Raw genomic sequence first — 22,001 nt, forward strand, 5'->3', positions numbered from 1 at the left:
CTGCTAACCTCTGCTGATTATGCCAATTACCCTTTGCAGAAGTAATTAAAATAATTTGCAACAATGGAAATCGTTACAAATTCATCTCCATTGCATGGTCATTGTTTAGTGGTAAAGTAGTTGCACTTGAAAAGGATATTCTGAACATGGCAAAAATGACAATTTTCATCATATGGAGCAATTTAGCTTTTCTGGTATGTTAAATTGATCAATTAATGTTACATTTAGCATTTTTACACTTGCCCAGACTTGACAAGGAATTTATGGTAAGCTGACACATCATTTGCTTTTGGCTGATGTCAAGTGCTCTCATCATTATTTTAAAACAGAAAAGAAATTATAACTGCAAGAAACAAAAAGGAAGATTACATCATTTTCAATCCAAATCAAAATATATTCTTGATTAGCTTTATGACACTGTTGGCTGTTTTTCTCATATGTTGTTTACATTATTTACTCAAAAGTTTTTGTTGCGGTTGTGGCACCTTTCTGGAGGTAAAAAATGCAACAGATAAAATATTTTCCTTTATGTTTCTGACTAAAGGATGCAATGCTTTAATGTAAATTTCCCTGATTCCCTGAAGATCTGATGGCAAATACTAATAAAACATTCACACTGATTCTAGTAAGTCAGGCCATTGTAGTCATAGTGCCACGTTATACCAACTCAGTAAAGAACTTCAGTGATAACTGTGGGCATTTGTCATATCACTGTGGGCAGGCAAATTTCACTCTTTCCATGAATGGTGATATGAGCCAAAATATAAGCCAGCTCTGAATTAGAAGCCATTTAATTAAAGTTAGCATGGTGCTGAACCCAAATTAGCAAGGTTTACCAAGAGACAGCATATATTAACTTGAGCTCGGCATGGTGATAGGGCTATGTGCTTCCAGCCAAGTCTGCATAGACAATAATCTCCTAAGGCACAATGCCTTCCAGATGACCCAGTCGGCCAAAGAACGGGCAAGGCTGAAGGAGTTAAAAGGAAGGTTCTACTATCTCTTTCCTTATATATCAACCTTATGCAAAAAAAAAAGAGGGAAATACAGTCCAGTGGCTACGTATAGTATTTAGTGTTCCAGCCCTGTTATATTTAGAAACATGATTTTAGTTTTATTGGACAATCTATGCAAATGGAGATCAAAGGAGCAGCAGACTCAACAACTTTCTTGTCCATCCCAGTCTTTACTGGGGATACTGACAATCCTCCTAATGGACTGAATTCACTGACCACCAGGATCTATATCCAGTTATTACAGAATGAAAGCAATTTTATGTGAGGATATCTTTATACCCAAAACCTCCCATTATGGCTCCAGGTACCAGCTCTTCTAAGTTCATACAGTCCAAGCAGAGGAACGGAAATGGGTTATGGGAAAATGAGGAAAACATCCTTTCTTGTCCCAGATGAAGTATGCAAAACCTGTGGTCTTACACTGCTTTGATATGCAGGTCTGGGTATTGCCATTAAAATACCATGTAGGGCTGAAATACTTAGCATGTAGACAATCCTAATTATCTGTTAAGTGCTTTGTAAACATCAGAAACAGCCATGATATTCCCAATTTACAAAGCAGTAAATCAAGGCAACAAAAGGTTATTGCCACTCTAATACAGCAGGGAACTATTTAGATTTTAATTGCTCTTCTTGATCATTCTCTTTTGGTTTATTTCTTTTCATCTGCTTTGTAACTTGGTTAGGGAAGAACTATATCTAGATGCCACCTCTAAAGTCCTTTACATTTCATTCAAATCAGCAATCCAAATTTGAAACTTGGTCCAAAATTTATAATTGGTGTTTTTCTAAGGGTCCAAACTATTTCTCAAATCTGGGTAGCTTCAAACATTGGGACTTCCAGTTGAATACTCCTTTTTTGATATGCTATAGATTCTCCTCGTGACAAAATAGAAGACAATATGAAAATACAATCTGAATGGGAAGACAAGCCCAGAGAAGAGCATGGTGTATGTAATAGTGCTCATTTACAACTTCTACTAAAGACCAAGATGAAGCAGTCCAATAAAAATATTTTTATTTGGAACGATTCATAGTTGTGCTTTTTTTAAAAAATGAAAATCAAAATTGTCCTTGGAAAGTTTATGCTAAAAACATTAATAAAAAATCTAAACTTCCTCTAAAAATTGGATAGTAATTTTTTTACTATGACCCCTTACTATGTGTAAAGCTAAGCACATATACAAGTCTTTCGTAGCAGTAGAAAGGAATTGATCAATAGTCTCAGTAAATGTTTTTCATAAATCATTTTTATTAAAAAAAGAATAAATGGTTCAAAATAAAACTTATGCAAATGCTACTATATCTGTGAAACAAAGAAGGGAAGGTTTGACAACTCAGGGTTTGAAGTACCATATTCAAGTTACATCTGCACAGAGAATGGACTAGCTTAGGGAGTGGAGTTCCACATCCTGCAGCACGGAAGTCAGTAAGAATGCTTTCACTGACTTATAAACAACGTAAGATTAAGCTCCTGGGGGAGGGAGTGGAGAAATGTCTATTTTTAAAATACTTCAACTTCTAAGCATACAGATAAAGCTGCACATGGATGCGTTATTTGAGAAGTAATGTGTGATCACCAATTAAAGACTGTAAAATACGTAGGACCAGAGTTATGATTACATGATATACCTCAGCTTCTGAAATGTTTGACTTCTGAGTGAATAATAGTGAAGCCATAATGTTGTATAACATATGGTTCTGTATTTAATGTTATATTAAAGAATGTGTGTGCACATAAATTGTATATATAGGGAGCATATATAGATGGATACCTACCTATATATATGGACACACACACATAAAAATTTATATGCAACACAGTCACTCACAGTAATAAAAAGAAGAATAGGTCAGGCTAGAGAAGTACTTCCAAAGCGTTTAGCAGGAATGAGCATTTTATCTTCAAGTTTGCCGAAGTATTTTGTCACTCAACTTTCTAAAGTGAAATGGAAATTATGCATCAGACATGGATCTTTCAAAATAAGCTTCCTCACAGAGAATTTCAGCTGTGGAATAAAATGCTTGCTATTCGAATTTACAAAGAAAAAAAAAAAGCAAAGATTGCACACAGAATTAGTTGCATCAAAGGAGACTTAAAGGTTTTCATAACAATGACACAAAGGATGCAATTTTCCTGTTGCAAAGACAACAGAAAGGCATTAAATTAGCAGGAAATTAAAAATAGTAGCTTCTTAGAAATGTAGAGTACAACTGAGTATCTAAGACTACAATACATTGGGACTTCTAACTGAGCAAGGTCAAGTCTTTAATCTTAACTCAGGTTGTGTGAGGAGATGTGAATTCCACTGAAATCCACCATTCAATATTGCAAATATTATTTTTTTCTACAGCACCAGTGATGCACATAAAAAAAAAAAAAGGTTGCTAATTATCAGTGGTAATAATTATACAATTAACAAGTTACCATTATACTTCAAAAAGTTCACACTAATGCGTGAATAATTATTGGCCTAATTAAGCATCCGATATTGCATCTACACACAAAAATGAAACATTAGTTAAGAGTGTGACAGTTTTTTATGCTAGATAAAAGGAAGAGGTAATTTGGATAACTAATGGCCAGACTGAATTTATTGCACACAAATCACAAAAAGCAGGTAATTTCTATCCTTCAAAACATTTTAGGAGCCTATTTCCTCCTGCCCCTTTCTCTTTGCAGTGTAGTTTTCAGCTGCAAATCCTTTTTTTTCCCAGAGGTGAAATCAAAGAAGAAACATCACAAACTCCAGAAGCCTGAGGGGTTTGGCGTTTTTTGGGGATGGGGGGGTAGGGGTGTCTCATACAATCCCCCTACACTGAGACTCCATCAGATTTTGCGTGTCAGAGCACAGGGTGCCTTGTGGTGTTTCAAGCTGTAGGAGCTGATGAAATCATAGAGTAAACAAGAACATCTCTCACATAGACACAGAGATACACGATTGTAAACATTTAGCGAAAATCAGTTTAGGATGCAGCACTTCACAAAGAATGGCTATTGTTACAATGGCTTTCATCAGGTTGCTGCTTCTGTATTAATTTTCCTCCTACCATTGCACAAGGCATATAAAGCCAGGTCCTGTGATAATAGCCATTTATCCACATTGTTATTTGGGCCTCAGCAATGAAGGAGGGCAAATTGCAGGAAGGAAGACAAAGCCTCCCTACTATCCTGCAAATGCCATGATTTCACAGTTTTCCTTTTTTATGAACATCTGAATGAATTTCCTGGGCCAAGATTACTACATTTGATCAAACACAGCACTAAGTCATCCCTGCTTCAACATCCCCCTATCACTGGTCAATGACAGAAAATTATACAAGCCTAAGGAGCAGCCTATTTCGGGGACGTTTTCCCAACTGAGCTTTCTCCCTTTCTCCCCACTCATGACAGAGCTCCCTCCACACTAGACAGGCTGCGTAGTTGGTTCTCCCATAGAGCCATGGAGCCTGTGGAAAATACACTGTTCCTTTTGCTGTAGCTTTTCAGGAATGCCTAAAGCTTTAGGAGAACTTATTTGAACAGAAATGCAAAATAGTATATAAACCCAGTCCTGAGGCTGCCATGGCTTTGTATTAGTCTGTGCATCTCCTATCAGTCTCTGTGTGCAAGACCTAGGGAGAAACATGAGGGTTTGCAACATTCTAGCACGAAACTACTTTAAACGTGCCACTGCTGCTTAACTCCTTGTACTCTGGTCCAAAAAACATCATCTATGCCATAGTCCTGCATCCCGAATCTCCTGTTGTTCCCCCCATATCCAGCAACAAGGCATCAGTATATGCACATTCAAAAGTCTGTTTTGAAGCCTCTTTGAAAAGCAGACTGGAAGCTTTATAATGTTTCCATCTTAGAGTTTGCAGGACCAATACTGAGACCACATGCAGCCTCAGGCACATTTTTGTATAATCCCTAAATACACACACTGGCCTCATACCCTGGCACCAGTGTCTAGTAGGAATCTTTTCTCACCTGTTTCTAAAATGAAAGGGCATTGGAAAGACTGAGAGACGTACTCTTCCTGGCACTCATGGCAACTGTGTTATGTGCTGGATATCTTAATAACTTAATATCCTTAAGAGCTGAAATTAAATCTTTCCATACTTGTTTATGCAGATTTTATCAATAAAAAAGTAGAAATTTTAAACTAACTTGCTTTTCCTACACCCTCCTTCTATATCCTGATTATTCAGTACCTTTCATGGGCCCTGAGGATGCTCTTGAAATTGCTCCCGTAACTCCACATGAGGAGCTTGTTGGTGGCAGCAGATAGGGGTGCCTGGAGACAGTCTCCTGAAATGCAGAGAACCCAGAGCGAAACAAGTCTCTCTATAATATAGGACCAAGAAAGGGGGGAAAATGACACATACTTCTCCTGCTGAATGTACTACAAAAACTTTTTCCAATCCTTGTGCAAAATGTAAGGTCAGGTAGGGCAAAGACTGCATCCCCTGTATTTCTTTCACCTGAACACTGCCCCATCCATCTTAGGGGTACATTAGAGCACTGTGGAATGAACAAATGAATGACCCTATTTTAGCAAATGCTCTAAATAAGGGTCCGATACACCTCCTCGGGTATTAGTGGGCTTTGCATCAGCCCATATTTGCTTACGATGATCAGTTTGGATGCACCTTTCCTGTTCACATCAGTACAACTTGACCACAGCTTTCAAGTTAAGCATAAGCTTAAGTGCTTTGCACAGGGACAAGTTTTATTAAACACACAGTTTAAATTTAAGCATGGATTCTTAAATGCTTTTTGGAATCATGGAATAAGCAATGCTGGAGGCATGTTACCCAACATGGGTTGGGGGTTGTATGTTTTCCTGTGCCTGCATTTTTATCATGTATTCCTCTGTCTTTTGAACACATCATGTCGTGTTTCCATACTTTTCAGCTGGGCTAGGGATAACAATGGAAACATGGGCTAATTGCAATTACACTTTTTATGGCATTCAGAATATAATAACAGAATACACTGTTTTTTCAAGTAAAAGCTTCAGATGGGTATACCACAAATTATCCATCTGCTGAAGCCACTCCTGGTTAAGGAACTTTTCACTAGTCTCTCAAGGTTAAACAGATTACTGGAAGAAATATCCTCTCTGAATTGTAGAATGAGTCAGCGATACCTACAGGTTTTTTGTAACTGGGCTTTACAGAGGTTGCTTTTGCTTAAGCCATTAGCAACTATTAAATTAATTCTCTTCATTTCACATTGTATACAGCTGATGGAAAATGTGGGGAAAAGGCAGTCTTGAAGGCATTAACCCCTTCACTCCTCGGGATGTTTTTTATGCTTGAAAGGAATTTGATGATTTCAGCTTTCTTTTCCTTCTTAACTTTGCCTCCATTAGGATTGCTTGCATGAATAAGGGGTTGCAGAAACTGGCCCTTATATTGTAATGTAATCACAGATTGATTCAGCTCTGCAATCAGCCACTCATCTGTGATGATCATTTCAGGGTCCTGCCAAGAGTTTCTGGAAGGCTCTGTGCTAGCTCTGTACTGATCACATAAACCACTAAAAAAAGTTCCTTATATATTACTTTGCACTAATTCATATATCTTATTCTGAGGGGAGGGAGGAAGGAAGGAATCATAACGAATCATAAAGAATGCTGCTTCTGAACGTTAATAAAATATCCATGCATACCATCCCCAACAAAAACAAACACTAAAAAACTGCAGGCACAAATAAAATCTGCTGTTCAGTTTTTAAAAAAAAGATGAAGACTGAAAAAATAAGATTTAAAGGAGGCAAATGGTCTGTGGTTTGGAATGTGCATTTGGAGAGAAAAGGGATATCCAAAGATCAGCATCTCTGAGAATAGCCCATTTACCAATGTCTAAACAGCTAATAACTGAATGTAAAAGTGTCTACTCAATCTAATAAAAATGTATTATTATATTTACTACAGCATAAACTTTAAAACATTAACATGAAGAAGGTAAACAGAAAACTGAATATTTACTGTGTCAAAGACTAACCCTACTTTCCAAAGTTTGAGTCAAATATTGCTACTAATAATACTGACAAGAATATTTCCCCTGGCATGAGTGGAATTACTCTGAGTTAAAGAGAGTATACAGAAGTGTTTGATTTGGCCTTTTGTCTCTTGCTTTGTGATATCCATCTCCACTGACTCCCTCATGCTTTGGGCACCTGGAAAGAGCCATGGACTCTGCTATTAGCTAATAGTTAGGACTCTCGGTTCTGTTTATGGGGTGCCACAAAATCTTTTTATTTCTGGTATACCTACCCCCCTGGAAGTGCCACTGCTACCTTCTTGTTCAACGGCTTGTATCTGGTATTTCAACAAATGTTGCCCTCACTCTCTATACCCTAAAATGATAAATACATCACCTGGAGGCTGTATCCACCAGTTCCTGCCTAGCACTTCTCTCTTAAAAGGTGACATAACACTTCAGAAGTGGGAAATAAACATCCATAAGGAATTCTGAAGAGGGAAGGACATGTGCGAGGGCAACCATGCAGTGAATCTTTAAGCACAAAATGTCAACGTCTTCTTAAAATACAGATCAACCCTACAACAAGGCACTAGCTAAACAACTAAATATAAACCACACAAAGCCACCAGTGGTAGAACCTCCTTGTATCTGCTCAATTTTTAATAGTTTTTCTCCAAATTGGAGTGGTTTTCCATGGTGCTAATTAGAACCTTTGCTAGCATGCTTTCCAGATGCCTGCAATGTAGCATCAGTGGAAGTGCCAAAGGCTGCATCCACACTGCTAAAGGGACCCACATCAGACAGTGGTCCATGGATCCCCAGCCAAGTAACGCAGACTGGCCCATGTCCGCTCTGCAGATGGCTTTCCTCTCTAGAGCAGACTGACTGCATGCAGAAGCACTCTGCCTGGAAGTGTTCAGAAAGAGAATGTCATCTACAGCAATTTTGTCTAGGACTCAAATGCAGGACAAGTGTACTCTCAGCGCACCTTGCACTCATTCTACGTTCGTCACATGAGAGGATCCTTTGCAGGACATACTGGTTCTCCCCCAGCTCAGATATCCAGACGTTTTTACCCTGGAAGGTAGAGTGTGGACTGTGTGCTGATTTGCTACTCAACCTGTGTTATCAACTGCACTGAAAGACTGTCCTGTTAGTGTAAACACTGTCTTGTTAGTGTAAACTAGGAAGGTGACAATATAATTTTCATAGACTATGCTATGATTTTCTGGCTGTCTTAGGAACAATTTTGGGGCCAAAGAATCTAGACTGGGATTCATCCTGGAAGTCCAGAAATTCCCTGCACAACAGGTTGGGTCTTCCATGCTTAGAAAAGGCCACAAAAATCCTTTAGAAAACTTTTATAATTGCACTCACTCCTGACGCAGCTTACTACACCAGCTGGACGCTGAATTTTGTACCAGTGGCCAGCAGTGTACCTCCTGAAGTGAGAATATCTGTTTTACAGCCAGGGGCACAATATGACCTATAATTATTAAAGGCCAGAAGAGGATTCAACTCCCCTTTGTGAGCAGTATCACTGACTATTCATGTGAATTACTGTTTCTTGGTAAGGGAGGTAAAACACTTACAATCCCTTTTCAGATCCAAAGCAAATAGCAAGCTCTTATATCCAACAAAAGTTTCAACCATATTTTCATTATGAATAATTCGACCTGGTTTTCCTCAAAATGGGGAATATCAATAATTCTCGAACTCTGGAAAGCTTTTCAAATTAACCCATTTTATTGCTGTAAGGCTAGACCTTGAAAATCTAAGTTGCATTTTATTGCCCAAGCCTTTCCACTGATCCTATGGGACTGCTCTTAGCGTATGTTATCATTTGGTGTGAGTAAATCAATATCCAGTTGGCCATAAATTGTAGTAATAGACCAGATTTTACAGTGATAGTTCAGAGGTGAACTGCATAGGGAAGTTCATCCAGTTTTGAAAACTGAAGCAAGATATAAAGGTGTTAAAATCTAAGGCTCCTTCTCATTACCTTAAAAAAGGTCTTAAATTTGGAAAACTTTCAATAATTTCTCATTATTTCTGTAGATTGCTCATAATTGGATCCAAGAATAAAGAGGAAACAAATCAAGCAAGTACTTAACTTGAAGTATTAACTACACATTGTTCTCCTATAAGCACTCAACAGATCTCTTCTTGTTAAAATTATGGTGAATTGGAACAGTAGTTCCCTTCTGAATCAATTCATTTCTCTCCCCTTCCCTTCTGTAGCCTGTTACATTTTGAAGTCACAAATGATTATTTATTTATTCCCCTATAAAATGCATGCATGGTCCCAAAAGCCAGAATATAACATTCTGTAGTACTCACAAATGCAGTACTCATTATTACAAATTATTAGGTCACTTAATCTTCTTTGCCAGCTCCTTCTTTGAAAAAAAAATTTCACAGTTCCCCAATACAAGCCTAAAATACAAAACAATAAAAATAATAGTAATAATAATGATATGTTTGCTTGGTCTTTTACGGCACAGAAAACAAATGCCTGCTGACTTGTATTGCAGGGCTATACATATTGCAAGTTGATACATGGCTGAGTCAGTCAGTTCCTTACCCTGAGGATGCTCAGTCTGGGTAGAAAATGTTCACTTGTTTTTTAGGATCTGGAAACGACTACAAGAATCAGAAGATGAAGCCATGTTGTTCCAGCTTTCAGTTCTTCCCTTTAAGATGAAATAAAAGTCTCTCAGACCTTTGACTCTAAAGGCCTCTATACCAAGAGTGGGATCATTTGGCTAGACCTATTTCCTTTGTGCAACCGACCATGTGTTGCCTGGGACAGTGAAACAGTGCGGCATCAGCCTCCAGGCTGACACCTCCAGGCAAACCCCACTCAGGATGATCACCTTGCCCTGGCCTTGTAGCTTGCTTTATCCTGTTTCTCAAACCCAGCTTCTGCTCCACAGAGCTATTCATTCACCTGACCTTTCTCATTAGTCCTTTCTTGTGTGTCAAGGGCTGTTTTCCTTCCATAACAGTCAATGAGAGTAAGCGTCTGATTACAAAGGGAATTTCCGAGCAAGAACAGACAAAAGCAAAGGCATGCTCCGCGTTCTCAATCACTCAAATCATGATACAAGTAACACAATAAAATACAAATTCTTCTCATTCTCCTGGAAAGATATTAAGATCAGAGGTGATGTAAGAAAAATATGGGCTGTGCATGTCCTCAGAAATCTTTACAATGGTGATGAAATCAAATTAATCTCCTAAGACCTCCTGGAGTGAAATCACTTTATTTACTTAGGCTATCAGTCAACTGGAGCTGAATCAGGTGAGCTCTGAAGACTTCATATTTCAGCTCTGTACACTGACTGAAAGTAACAAATTCCTGGTAGATGTAGATCACAGAAATCAGAATGTATTGAGTTGGAAAGGACTCATAAGGATCATCGAGTCCAAATCCCTGCTCCTCACAGGACTACCTAAAACTGAACTATATGACTAAGAGCGTCGTCCAGATGCTCTCTGAACTCTGACAGGCTTGGTGCCATGACCACTTCCCTGGGGAGCCTGTTCCAGTGACCAACCACCCTTTCCTAATGTCCAAACTGAACTTCCCCTGACACAGTTTCATTCCCTTTCCTCGTGTCCTATCGCTGGTCACCAGAGAGAGATCAGCACCTCTCCCTCCACTGTCCCCCTTGAGGAAGTTGTAGACTGTGATGTGGTCACCCCTCAGCCTTCTATTCTCCAAGCTGAACAAGCCAAGTGACCTCAGCTGCTCCTCATAAGTCTTGCTCTTGAGACCTTTCACCATCTTGGTCGCCCTCCTCTGGACACACTCTAATAGTGTGATGTCCTTCTTATATTGAGGCACTGAAAGCTGCACACACTACTCGAGGTGGGGCCACACCAGTGCAGTGCAGAGTGGGAAAATCACCTCCCTCAACTGGCTAGCTGTGCTGTACTGGACGCACCCCAGGACACGGTTGGCCCTTTTGGTTGCCAGGACACACTGTTGACTCATATTCAACTTGCCATCAACCCAGACCCCCAGATCTCTTTCCACGGGGCTGCTGTCCAGCTTCTCATCCCCCAGTTTGTATGTATAACCACAATTGCCGCATCCCAGGTGCAGAATCCGGCATTTGCTCTTGTTAAATTTCATACGGTTGGTGGTTGCCCAACTCTCTAGTCTATCCAGAATGGTATGCTCCAACCCTTTTGCCCAGTTTGGATATCTGAGAATTCCTTGCATACAAGGAAAGACTGTTTGAATAAGAAAGAACACATCTTCATATCTCAGGAAACTCTGCTGCAACTGATGTGGTGATGTTGGAACCTAACTCACTTAAAATCCAATTGATTCTTAGGTTGGGTATCTCTAGAAAAAAAATGAGCGGTGGAAACTGGGCCTTCCTTCACTTGTAAAAAGTCTGTAGGGTCCTGCAGTTTTGTTAGTGTTAACGCTGAGTATAACTAGATCAGACAGTCATAGAGTTTGGTTATGATTTATTTTGGTTGTAGCAACAAGAGTACACCCATACACAACACCCATTGGACAGCAGTAATCATTATTTTGTTGTATCCTTGTATTATTTATTACCACACCTGAGGAAGTCTAAGTCAAGACCAACATCTAATATGGCAACACAAACCTGCAGGTTTTTACAGTATGGGAAATGCAGGTGGTCTCTCGGAGTCTTTGGACTTAAATTCTGGGAGAAGACCCTGTCGGGAGCAACAGTCACATTTGTGGCATCTTCTAGAAATATTCTTAGAAAGGATCTCTAATCAGTTACCTGCTCTGTCTTTATTTTACTATGAAATGGAGTAAACGTCAGGATTTCAGCACAATCTATTTTCTGCCACCACTGTACTGCAGAATCACACATGAAAAATATGTAAATCAATTTTGGAAGCCAGAATCTGAAATGTTGGATCAGTCTAATCAAACCAGAACAAGGTAGGTGGCTTGATCTTTAGGAAGCAGTTGTGATATAGCCTCTTCTTCTACCTCCTTTGTCAGGCAAAGGCAAAAACCAGCATGTTAAATAGGCTGAAATTCCTAACCCATTCTTTCACTCCCACTCTTCCAGTACCTGTTAGTGCATCAAACAATTATGCAGAGACTCTAACACAGGCTATGTAACATATGTTGGGAACATACAGTAAAAGAATCTTATTAGCTGGCTCTATTAGCTGAAATGAGCAGGAGCAAAATAGTAAGCTGAATTTTAGGTGTGGGGCATTACACATCCCACAGAGATGAACAGAGAAAATTCACGCCTCTTTTAAATGCTGTCAGAGTGTAGGCTGGGGAGGATAATACGGCACTGGGTTACACAAAGATCAGGTACTGTGCAACCAGGAAAGCTGGAAACTTAAGCAAAACCACAAAAGCTTAATTTCTGAAGCTAAATTTTGCAACAGGGTCAGATTCCCATGTCACTGGGTAGCTGAAGAATCCCAGAAGATAGACAGCCATGCACAGAGCAGTACATTGCAGGTCTTCACAAACTTCCCACAGATATCTGCACTAAACAGGGAGACTTTGGCCCTTGCACACCTCTTCATTTCTTGCACCTGTTCCTCATTTCCAGAAACAAATAGTAATGGTTATGAAGGACCAACCACAGAGATGGCATCCCTCCTTGTCCCATTTGCCATCTAGTCAGTCACACTGAAATCCACAGGTGCCACAGGTTTGTCTCTGGATTTACATACAATGGGAAGAAATAATTAAAAGCAGAGCCAGGGAAGCTCTAGAGTCAGACTTTCCTGAAGAGAATATGAGAGCTGGAAACAAAATCTTGAAAACTTCAAGATTTCAAGAACAGAATTTTTGGCTCCTGTGTTCAGATTGGGAAACGGAGACGAGCCGCACAGCAGAGCGCATTGGGCTGACGGTCCTAGAGGCAAAGCTCGACACAAGAAGGAGAGGTTATTTGCAGAGTTTGGTCTGTAACTATTGCTTATCTAGCCAGTAAGGGGAAAAATCAAGTGCTACTCCTCACACATGGACATCACTTTCCCCATGAGTAAGCAAAAGGAAGGAATTTGGCAACCTGGGCAGGACTGCCACCCCTGCCAAACCTACTGAACGGCAAAACAACTTCCCCCAGGGATTCTCAGGTGTTTTAAAATTGTCTAAACTGAATTGACAACACCAGCTGCACCATTCAGAACTGCAAAAAGCCTCACAGTGTCTAGCCATCTACCAGCATCTCAGACATGGCTTTTTCAGAAATGAATTTGAGTTGGACGAGGGTGAATTTGAGAATGAATGGATTTTTTCTGCCTGGGAAATCTAAAACTTAATTAGACAATAACCTACCACTGCTTTATTGTTGGAGGAAAACAAGGGGGGGGGGCGGGGGGGGGGGGGCTGTTGTCCGTATTCCCTCTTGCATAGGGAAATGTATTGATAGGCCCGCAGACATGAGACAAGCATGGATACTTTTTTTTTTGTTACAGCAGCAAGTCCCTGCATACTTGTTAGGTCCTTCATGAAAGGGCTTGACTAAAATTCTACTTGACAAATGTATTCTCAGAAGTGTTCTCAGGGGTTTGTCTCATCTTCATTAGCAGTTCAACCATTTTTAATACCAATTTTGGGGACAGGTGAGGAGGGAGGGAATCTCTTGCTGGCAATTACTGTTGACAATGGATTCAAAGGATTTTTTTTTTTTGTGGAACCAACTTAACATGGACCAAAGTGTATGTGAAGCAGTTAGGAAGAAATGAAACCTCTCCATACAGACACCTGTACTTGCAACTTAGAAAAATATCAGTCTTGATCAACTAGTATTTATGGACAAGTACAATGTGGCAGCTACTAGTGTCAGGTTCTTGATCTAACAACTCAAGTGGAGAAAAAAACAGGACTTTTTTTTTTTCCTGGGCACAAAAGTGAATGAGCTGTGGTCTTATGTAATTCTGGTTATACAGAATAGAGATATTTTATTCCTATCCTATTTATGGGGCCAGATCCTCCTCCCTAGCACACTTTACACTTGATAGATTTTTCTGACTGTATAAAGCCAGCGTTGATGACCTGACACTGTGTGTCCCTGAATTCTCTTCCCCCTTCCCAAGGTACAGAGAAACCTCTCACAGTCTGGGACAACCAGGGATCCATCTGGGATCCAGTCATCACTGTCCTAAATAAAGCAGCCCAGGGATTAGACAAGTTTGTTCCAGGAGCCAAAATAAAGAAGGAATAGAAAGGTGACAGAAATTCACTCTTGTCCACCTAACCAAAAGGGTAGGCACATTCTCCACATACACATGAAGAAGGAAATGCATATGGCATATATCTACTTATGTTAGACTGCAAAGTCTACTGACACTTTTGGCACGTCTATGGAAGACCTTGACGTACCTTAATGGAGAGGGTGATTACACAAACACATCAAGCGCAATTTTGCTCTGGAGTAGTTTTTACACAGCTCAGAGGAGCACCATGCAAAGGATGCAGAGCCAAGCGTGACCTAGCTAACTCCAGAACCAAAATACTCACTACCACCAAGGGCCTGAGTCTCAGCTAATTAACTCTTTTGAGTGGCTGGGCTTGTTTTCTCATGTACAGTGCAATATCTTGCTTTTGGAAGCAAAGTTATTGTACCTTCATCTGATTCTTTGCCAACCCTTACCAGAAGGACCAGCTTCACTGATACTGTCCCCTACAGGCATGATCTTGCTCTTTCACTTCTTTAAAATTAAGGTATTGCTTGAAGGAATTGAGCTTAATTCACTTGTATAAAAACAGTACTAGATACTGGTACCTATTCTTTGGAAATAACCAGGATTTCTCTTTCTTTGCAGAGAGGTAAACACTTTGTTTTCCTTAGCTGATAATTCCAATTAAAAACGTCTACAATTCACATAAGATTAATTAAGTTTTATGCAAAAGTACATCTGTTTTACTTATTAATGTATTTAGTTTGCACAACTCCGGTTATAAATATTGATCTGTTTGGATCATTAACTGCAGTGCAGTTTTAAAAATAGAATGATTAAATTCAATAAAACCTAAATTTAAGAATAGCAATTTTAGGCTTTTAATACAGCAACCATCAGCTTAGTGCAAGCCAGCTGGATTGCAGAAGAAACAGCAAGCTATGAGGCTGTTTCCCACAGCAGCTTCTGAAATAGAGATTACAAGTGTATCATTCAGCTGTTAATAGGAATCATGGTTTCTTCTGCTAGTTTACTAGTGACAAATTGGCTTAAAAGAGTCACCTTAAATGGATAACGTAGGGTAGCCTGTGCTAAATGTGTTTATTATCTGAGAGCATTAACCTTAAATATAATATGAATTCTTGCCCACATACAAAGTCGCCAGTGTGAATGGCACTTGGTGTTACAACTGGGCTAGACCTCAGAGACCTCTGCATTCTGTATCATCTAAGACTTGCAGGAACTGCACTCTGGCCATTGTCAACCAAACCCTTAAAGACAACAACGGCACTGAAAGGTTAATGACTATATCTCTCCTTATCTTGCAAAGAAGGTAGAGAATTCAGGTGGTAAGAGAAGCATGCACAATGAAAAGGGGAAGGAACAAATAAATCCATCTGTGCACATGGAGGAGCACCCTGGCAGGGGAAGAAGGCTTGGCGTACTACCCCAGACTGAACAGAATAAGGTGTGCTCCCCGAGGGAGGAAGCTGGTAGCCTCTCCACCCAGAAAGCAGCAGCTTAAGGAGTCCTATGCCTCCTTCCACCTTCCAGCCTCCGTCGTGCAGGTACATGTAGAGCATGGTCTGGAAGACATGACCTGGCACACAGCAAATTAAGTGTCTATTGAAAACAAAAATTTAAAGCAGTCTAAAAGAAGCCATCATATCAAGAGCTGGATGAATTAATATTTTTCTTGGGTTGACCAAAATTTACTGACATTGACTATAATGTCTGGAAAGGAGATATGCAGCTGGACATTTCACACATTATTCTCCTTCCCCTTCTTGCCAGCTGAATTTCCCACCTATTTTGTGGACATAATAGTGATGCAGTATAATTTACTTTTTCATTCCCTGTGTTCTCCTTAAGGCTTTGGTTGGTCATGGTCAGAGCACAGTGCCTACAAGATCTAGATGACACAGAATGCAGAGTGATAGCAGAGTTAGGGGTGAAACCAAGAAGGAAACATGAGTTTGTCCAAGCTCTGTCTGCAGCAGAACTGGTATTGATGTTAATGGTTGGCAAAGAAGACTCAAGGAGAGCTTTGTTTATGATTTGTAGGGTGGATGGCTCAGAATAGTAGGAGAAGTGAGCAACTTCCAGCTCACATGGCACTCTGAGTAAAGAAATAAGGCAGGACTGAAAGCAACCCGCGCTGGCTCTTCTGTGTCTGGTGGATAACGGGTGCTGGGGAGCACCGTCCAGGTTATGACTCCCACATCAGACTGGTGCCAAATCTGCTTCTGAAACAGCTGAACACTCCATTTTATTCAGGCTGGAATAAGAAAAGCCAGTTCAGCACTTGCTTGGTCTAGCATTCAGCAGATAGCAAGCGGAGGCTCACAAAGCTTCTACTTGCTTGAGCTACTGTCCTCTTAAAACAATCCAATGCAAATAAGTGCTATTTAAATCAATAGTGTGCATTCACAGACAAAATTGGTTTAAAATTTATTACGTGTTGTGGCTCACCATGTCAAGACAGAACACAGCATACATTTTAAAAAACAAGCAGGTTTTCTTAAAATAATCAAACATTCGATAAAAGAGGTTTATTGTTGCCTTCTTTATTTGTTGGGGTGGGGGATGGATTTTTTTAATCTTTCTCTTGCAAGCTCAGTGGTGTTGAATAACCATGGGAAGGATATGGGAATATGCTTTACTAATTTAGTAATAATTTGAATTGTCTTTGAACTTATTTTAATCTTCATTTAAATGTGTACTGCAGTGTATTCATCTCTGCATTTCTTGAATTGCCCACTTGCATAAGAAAATACACTCCAGAATATGCTTAATAAAGAACATAATGGCTTTGAGGGATTTTTAAAAGCAAAGACACATTATAATCTTCTTTCACTGTAGTAGTTGCATACTTCAAATGTAGACAACGTTTGCTTTACAATTATTAATTATTATGGCTGCCAGATACAATTAAAGAACAGCTTGTGCTCTTCCTATGGCTTCCTTCAAGCATTCACCACATAAGACATTATTGAAATAGCTAAATTAAGAAATACTAACAGCTAGCACTTATATGATCTTTACTCCCCAAACCCCTAAAATAGTTTGCAAAAGAGGGGCATTATTGACCTATACTGTTGTGAAGAGGAGAAGTGAAGGACAGAAACATTCAGGCAAAAGCATTCGCCCATTTGAGGTGGTTCCACTTGCAGGCATTGTACGTGGAGAATACAAGCCTTTTCAAAGACTTTTCACAGCACAGTCAAAGGACTTTCAAAAAGCTTTTAACAAGCTCCCCCTCAAAAGGCTTTTAATAAACATATTCAAAAATCTCCCAGAAAAAGGAGGGAAGAGTGAGAGGACAAATTTGTTAATGCTAAATTATTCAGAAGAGTGGAAGCGAAAGGATGCTGTAAAGACATACAGAAAGATGGCACAATAGTGGAGGATAAAATGAAAGCTGAAATGCAGTGTTGGTAAATGTCTAGTGGTGCACCTAGGAGACACAACTTAACTTGATGTGTGCAAGGATGGGCTCTGAACTAGCATCTCTGGAATGAGAACTCCTAGTTACAGCAGCTGGTTCTATGAAAACATCAGTTGGCCCAGGAAAAACAAGTGGGACGGTAGGAATTATCAGAAAGGAAACAGAGAACCAGGCTGAAAAGGTAATTATGCCTTCGTGTACACCCATGGTGTGCCCATAGCTGAACACTGCCTGCAGTTCTGGATTTCTGGTCAGAAAGGCTGTACTAGGATGAGAAAACATACAGATAAAAGTATCACACAGTAAAGAACAGTGTCCAAAGTAGAAACAACTAGATTAAGACTTTTGCAGAGAAGAGAGACAACTGAGGGTAGATGTGACACACATTAAAAGAAACATCAATGACATTGACAAGATCATTAGGAAATTATTGTTTCAATTTTTCATAGTGCAAGAAGTAGGGGAAACAAATGAAATTATCAGGTGACAGGCTGAAAACAAACAACAGAAGGCACTTTTTCAAGCAGCACAGTTAAACTGGGAAATTCCTTGCCCAAGGATATTATAAATACTGTAAATTCTTACCAGTTCAAAAAGCAACAGGGCCAATTCATGGAAATAAGTCCACCAAGGCTGTTAAACCCAGAAATAATGTTTATAACTGAGGAATTTGCTAAACTATAGATTGCTGGCAGCTGTGAGAATATGCCAGGGAAGCACCATTGTATGCTTGTCCTGTGCCCTGTTATGTCTTCCCTAGGCATTCAGTACTTGACTACTGTCAAAAAACAGATAAAGGCTAGATGGATTTTACCAACCCTCAAAAAATGCCCCAGAGGTCTGAAGATGGCCTCTACAAATAAAAGTATTTGTACTGATATAGGTACTTGCATTGTTTAGTGTGGTCAGTGGGCTTGCCCAAAGAAACCCAATGGATCCCTGACAGAGTTTGATGCCACAGATGATGCCATCACCTCTGAATGATTTCATCTTGGATGGAAGGATGAAATCTTGACCATGTTGAAATCAGCAGGAATTTTGGCACCACCTGCAATGGAAGCAGGATCTCACCTCATGCTACCTGAGTCCCAAGGCTCAAGTACCCCCAATACATCAGGTTTCCTCCTGGTGACTGCCTGAATATTCAGCATGAAATGATACAGAGATTTTCAAAGCACAGAGCTTTGTAGCATAGTCTTCAACACAACGTTGGGGGAAGAGTTTAAGAACTACAGGACTTCGTACTAAAACAGCATACAAAAATGTACTAGCACAGCCACCGTGGAATTGGTCTGCTACAGTCACTCTTATCAACACGTTGGCTCTGTTTTAACGTTCCGATAGCTGAGGCTGGAAAGCAAACCTGATTTTGCATCTTAAACAGGAAAATGGAAAATGTTTTATAGGCTTTCATGCTTTATTTGAAGATTATCATAAAGTGAGATTTTTTCATATTGCAAAGACTCTAAACCGTAAACCTTTTAAGACTGCTGACAGTCATCGCAATTTTTTCAGAGAATGATCTGAATTTCGTCAGAATTGAAAGTATTTTCGTCAGAATTGAAAGTATCAGAACTTAAGTAAAAAGCCCACCACCATTTAAAAAAAAAAATGAAGAACTGCCCCTAATTGAACAAAGCCTCCCTGAAAAAAATTGTATTTATATGGATTCTGTCAGCACATTTTCTTCGGCCTTTTAAAAAACATTTGATTCAAAAGATTATTTGATTTTTAAAAATGAACATGCTAGTGGATTTCAAAACACATTTGATATAGTACTACTTAGGGGCTGAAACATAGAGTTACAAACTACAGAATGAGTAATCAACCCTGTGATCAATATATATTTGCCATATTAATATTTACTTGATCCATATAAACACAATAAAAGATTGAAAACAGAATCAGTGCTCACTAGGAAAACCTCTCCATAAGGTAGTGTTTTCTGCACACACCTGACATGGGTCCATTTATTAGTGAGAGACATTTCAATATTGCTTTAGGAACAGCAATTTGTTTAATTGTGGCTGAGCAAGATGGCTGGAAGGTGCTGAGATATAGAAAGATTTTTAGCCATGACAATTCATGAGGTAAAGTAATCTCTCCTTGGTGGATGAATCAGATTTTTAGACTTTAAGTCTAAATCCAACAGATTAAGCTAGTCCACTGAGGGTTTTAATAATAAGAAAGGGGAGATGAGAAGAACTATACAGCTAAATCATTGTAACTAGACAGTTGGAAAGGCAGAGACAGTTTGCACTTGTAACAACTTAGATCTCAAGAAACCATGTAATGGAATAAAAACCTTAACAAAGAATTAAAACAAAGATGGAGGACTTTAATTGAAAACTTGATCAATTAGCACAGAGGCCATAAGAAGGAGGCAACAGAGCATGAAATTTGATTAAACAGAACCATACGTCCTACTTCATTTTCAGCTATGTCACGAAACTGATGACCTTGAAAAGAGAAGACATTAGGAGTGTAAAATAGCAGTTATCTCAATGCTGGTTAAAATAGAGAACTGATAATAAATATTGTACAGTAAGGAAGCCTTAAATTAAAATCACATACATATTCAGAATGGAGAGATGGGTAGTCATAAATTGCAGTAATTGACATGCAACCCAAATTCATTACAATGGATCTAGGCAGAGGGAATGCAAGAAAGTGCCCTAACTTCACAAATTTGACAAATGGAGCAGATCACAGTCTAGCTCGCTGACTACTCAGGTTATTTTTTGGCAGTTGACATGACTCTACTGCATTAGATGATCTTTTTGTAGTCGGTAAATTAAATTCTAAAGATACACTCAGCATCTACAGCAACACAGCACTGGAGTGACGGTGTGATTCTTCTCAGTTTTGCCCCAAAATGAAATCACAAAAGGACATTCCTTCACCCACGTGACACTGCCACAAACCTACAAAGACCTCCTTCTTTTGACAGGTGAGGTAATAGGTGAACTTGATACACGGCGTTGAAAACAATGATGTCTGTGTTCCTGTTGCAAAGCGGCTTGGGTCCACAGTTGCTCTTGCAGGTCACTACAGGACATGCTCACCCATATGAGTCCCTGTTCTCATAGGACTACATGCAACTCAGCCATGTTTCTACAGCCATCCAGAACAACCCAACAACATGGGGCTTAGGTCTTGAGCTGCATTTCAGCTTTATCCCAGCTATGAACAGACAAAGAGTGCCTTTCAGATATAAAACTTACTGGAACAAAGGTTCCCCTTTAATATTTTTTAACAACTTGGACTGACAGGGAGACACGGTACAGGTTCAGTGCTTTATGCCATGTGGCCATGGCATTTTGATTCTCTACAGCATGCCTTAAAATTAGATTTACTGTCATGTGGAAATACAGCTTAAGTGATTCTGAGGTGGATTTTTTCCAAAGTGGCTTGTCCTTGCAGCCATGTAATGCCAATAGGATTTGAATGAGGTCAACAAAGAGTGCTTTTGAGAGTCCCACTTATTGTGAATTCCAAAATAAAACTATAGCAACTGTATAAGTATAGTGTGATAGTTTTGCCATCAGTGTTCTTCTGAGGAAAAATGCTATGGGTAAAGGTTCCTTATAAGAAATTTGAAAAATTTTTTATTAGCTTGAAGAGGATTTACAGCTTGCCCCACCTGTTCATACATACTGTTGATCTCCTCAGTGTAAAACAAACTGATTACAGGAGGATAATATTACTATTATGTCATTTTCTGCTATGATGTCAAAAAGCCAAAGAAAGATTATTTAATCTTATTTATGACAGCAGAAAGCAAAAGGAATTTCTGCATGCCATGTAGCAGTAAATGTTGCACTGTGCTCTCTTGAAAAGAACTAAATCAGTTAAACACAATGAACTAGGTTGTCCACTAATTGTCCACATTGGTGCTTCTTTCTTTACTGAGCTGCCTCCCTCTGCAAAAAAGAAAGGGACAAGCACTGGTGTTACACTGATCTGCAGTGGTCAGGGCTCCAGTACATCCCGTCCTGGGGTACCAGTGCCAAGCACATGGAATACTTACAAGTGTGAGGACTATTTAATTATGTCCAAATCATTCATGAGCAGTTTTGCTTTTAATCTGTTCCCTTATTTTTATTCTCCATTGAAGGAACCACCAAATATTTTTGGCAACAGATTTCTCAGTCTGACCTTTTGAGGTCCTTCCTAACCCACTGTTCTCTAATTCTGTGAGAAATGGAGAAAGCAAGCTTGCAAACACTGTGCATTTGTTCTCATACATTTACTTACAGCTTCCTTGGGCTGAGAGAGTACTAGCAGAGGCCCTGATATTCCATTAAGGCTGTTTTATTTTTTTATCTTCTGTTCTTCTTCAGCATGTGCACAACCTTCCCTCTCCAAAGAAATGAAAGACACCACCATCCAGTCCCATAAACACT

This window comes from Mycteria americana, chromosome 1 (assembly GCF_035582795.1).
Source record: "Mycteria americana isolate JAX WOST 10 ecotype Jacksonville Zoo and Gardens chromosome 1, USCA_MyAme_1.0, whole genome shotgun sequence".
In the NCBI taxonomy this organism is placed as follows: Eukaryota; Metazoa; Chordata; class Aves; order Ciconiiformes; family Ciconiidae; genus Mycteria; species Mycteria americana.